Source organism: Camelina sativa, chromosome 16, assembly GCF_000633955.1.
Source record: "Camelina sativa cultivar DH55 chromosome 16, Cs, whole genome shotgun sequence".
Taxonomy (NCBI): Eukaryota; Viridiplantae; Streptophyta; class Magnoliopsida; order Brassicales; family Brassicaceae; genus Camelina; species Camelina sativa.
Window position 1 is genome coordinate 7,431,334 of NC_025700.1, and position 3,706 is coordinate 7,435,039.

A 3,706-nucleotide genomic window follows, 5' to 3' on the forward strand; every position below is an offset into this window, starting at 1 on the left:
GAACCCAAACCTAAAAAAACAAAATTCTAAAAATTAATTTAAAATATTTTAATATATTAAATAGTGCTATAATTGTTCATAAAACTTGTATTAGAGCTATTTTAGGGTATTTCTGTTAATTAATTTTTTTAGTTTTTAAGTATTAAGCAAACACAACGAACTTATTTTTGTACAGAAAAACTATACATCAATCAAACTCTGTAGAAAAATAAGTTTGTTGTGTTTTATTGTTTTATGTAGTAGTTACACAACCAATATATGGATATATCCTCTCTAAGATTACAATTTCTGTTGTTGTTGTTGTTGTTGTTAAATTTACAATCGATCGACCCAGGAGCGCGTCCTCTGTTCAATTGAGAGCGGATATTAGAACAGCAAAAACACCTAAGCGTTGTTGTGTTAAGAATCCCTCTTGCTTTGTTCTTGTTCATGACTCAGTGGCAAACAACACATAAACCCTACCTTTGGGTCAACCTTATTTTTGGTTGTTCGGAACTGTCTTCCGATTCTTATCTTGTGTTCATAAACAAATTAAGAAGATGACTTTACAATAAGGATTATTCAATAAATAATCAATTTGAGTTATGAAATTAACAAAATTTACGCATGCATAAAAAACACGTATTAGGAATGAAATTCATTTTCTTGGTTAACATCTTGTAATGTTTGTTGGTTTTGCTATATTTTTCTAATTGTCTACCGAATCATATATTGTATTAGCTTCTCCAATGATCTGAGGTTGGACAGTGTGGTGGCCGTCATCTTCTTCATTCCTCAATTATTGTTCTCATGACCATCTGGACTGCAATGGCTGCTCTACTTGTCTGTCTCAACTTCGCAATGGATCTGTCCAATTCAAATGCTCAAACCCTTCCCTAGTTTCAGACTACGAAATTTGCGTACTAATTATCTCAACACCCCTACCCCAAAAATTGGTATCATAGTATGTCATATACAGATAAATGTAAATGGTTGGACCTTGTGACTTACATGAAGGTGAGCTCTCTTAACACCATGGCTGATTACTTTAGCTTGTATTTTTTCAGATTTAAAGAGTAACAATCTTCTAATTTAATGCATCGCAAAAATAAACTAATCGTCAACAGTTAGTAAAGTCCAAAATTAAAATTCCATTTTTTTTTTGTCGGCCAAAATTACAATTCCATTTCTTTCACTATTTCACATTTCTTTTTTTTTTGGTTCAATTAAATAATAAAATAAAAATTTCTTTTTTTTCTTAATAGAAAATACAATACACAAATCAGGCAACAAGCATTCATTTGGTCCCTACATAATATAATATTGAAATCGAAACACCTAGCAAACGATTTAGAGTTTTTGTCTTTAATTTGTATATATATATATGTACATAACTACAAAGAGTTGGTTAAAAAATGTTTTGGCTTCAATTTGTATATAAATACAAAGAGTTGGTTAAAATATAAAAGAAATACATAACACGTGATAACAAACTACACTCTTATCTTTTCCTCTTCAATCTACTCATACGCTTCTCGATTCTTCCACTGATTTTTTTTTGATAAAATGTCTGGTTTTATATTTTATAAGTGAGACGATTACATTAAAAGTAAAAGATGCTTAGATCAATTAGAGAATTTACAAATGTATTTAACCCATCACTACTCACCTTAGAGTTTATGCCATCCAAGTACAAACTAATTCTTCTTTTCTTTGACAAAGCTATGAGAAACACGATTCACGGCCTCATAAACTTTGGACGTCATGTACTCATGTCACTGACAGCAAATTCTAAGAGCTTAGCACGAACATTCACAATCCACATCTTATAAACCAAATTATAAAAACGTACATAATATAATTACATATTTAAATAATTATAACCAGCAAAATTAACACGAAGTAGTAAATTGTAAAAAGAACATTAAGCATCCAAATTCAATTATTAAGAAACACAAAGTTTTAAGAGTTCTTAAGAGTTTTTCTTTTTGTCTCTATTAACCAAAAAACGAAAAAAAAACAAAAAAAAGAGATGAATGTAGTTCCCGGAAGTGAAGGTAGCAATTGAGATAAGGGTGGTCCACGCAGCGTGTACAGACTACAGAGTGTGTGTAGAGCATGTGATATAAAGGTATCAAACAACTTTTGTGGTTACAAATTGCAGAGCAACTAGTATTTAAGCTAGCCTTGTTTCATCACCATTTCATCAATACAAGCTTATAATAACTCTTCACATACATTTTGCAATCAAACAACTAATCAATCAAAAGATGGAAGGCAAAACTTTGATTCTAAGTGTGCTCCTAATGAGTCTATTCATGGCACAAATTCAAGTTGACGCAAAGAGCTGCTGTCCGTCCACCACTGCTAGAAATATTTATAACACTGCCGCTTAACTGGAAGTCCCAGGCCAGTATGTGCAAGTCTCAGTGGCTGCAAAAACATTGGTGGGACGAAATGTCCTCCTGGATATACCCATGACATTCTCGAAAACACAGGTAAATTGATTAATATTGTAATTTATTATTGTAATAATATGACGGATCAAGATTTCATTTTCTTGATGTGTTTTAAATTTTGTTTCAAGGTGATGCTGTCACTAAATACTGCAAGGTTGGATGCGTATCCTCTGTGTGTGGTGCTTTAACCACTATTCAGAACTTTGGTAAAACAAACAATTCCCATACGTATATATATATATATATATATATATATATCATTAGTATCATTTTTAAAAATATTTGATAAGATAATATATATATATATATATATATAATATCCGTTCATATTATGTCTCGATAATTAGATGCAAGTGAAGTCGTGAATGAAGCGGTTGAAAAATGTGCCAACGCATGTTCTACAGTCTGCACCAAGGATTCGATGAATGCAGTTGAAACTGCCTAGACAACTATATCTATCCATGAAGATACCACATACATCTGTGGGTGAAGTGTGGTCATCTTTTACAATGTTGTTTTCATGTTTTCAATAATTGTCGTGTATGTGACAAAACATTTAAGATTCTTGCACTCATTTGTGTATGTATGTAGAAGGTTGTCAATCTATAGATTGTATATGCCTTCTACTTCTTATCTTTTAAATAATGAATAATGTGTTCGTAATAGTCTTCTACTCTTGACCATTTTCATTTGATTTGTCTACAACTAAAATTAAAATTAAATTTAAAATTAAAATAATGAAAAAATTTGAAAATATAGGCTACCACTAAAATTAAAATTATCTAAAGAATATATGAGCGATTCAGTATAAAACAAAAAAATTGTGTCAAAGAACAATGTTTGTTAATTATTGAAGAAGGGATAAATTTATTTAGAGTTCAAAAGACAGAAATATTTAGATTTATTAATTATTTTTAAAAGATATAACTATTAGAACAAAAAATTAGGATAAAATATACGAATAACATATAGTGAAAAAGACAATTTTATAATGAATAAATGTAACCGACTAGAAATAAATAATTTATGAAAATTAAAATATGATAAAAAGTCGTAACTATTGTTGACATATATGTAAATTGATTAATATTGTAATTTATTATTGTAATAATATAACGGAACAAGATTTCATTTTCTTGATGTGTTTTAAATTTTGTTTCGATGCTGTCACTAAATACTGCAAGATTGGATGTGTATCCTCTGTGTGCGGTGCTTTAACCACTACTCAGAACTCTGGTAAAGCAAACTTCCAATATTCATATGTATCG

The 3,706-nt window shown here is 30.0% G+C and overlaps 1 long non-coding RNA gene across 1 annotated transcript; it reads left to right on the forward strand.

Annotated features, from left to right (window-relative positions):
- LOC104750097 lies at nucleotides 2,135-3,103 on the forward strand. The gene is made up of 3 exons (XR_761525.2): nucleotides 2,135-2,477; nucleotides 2,567-2,644; nucleotides 2,786-3,103. It is a non-coding gene; the product is annotated as a probable thionin-2.4 (long non-coding RNA).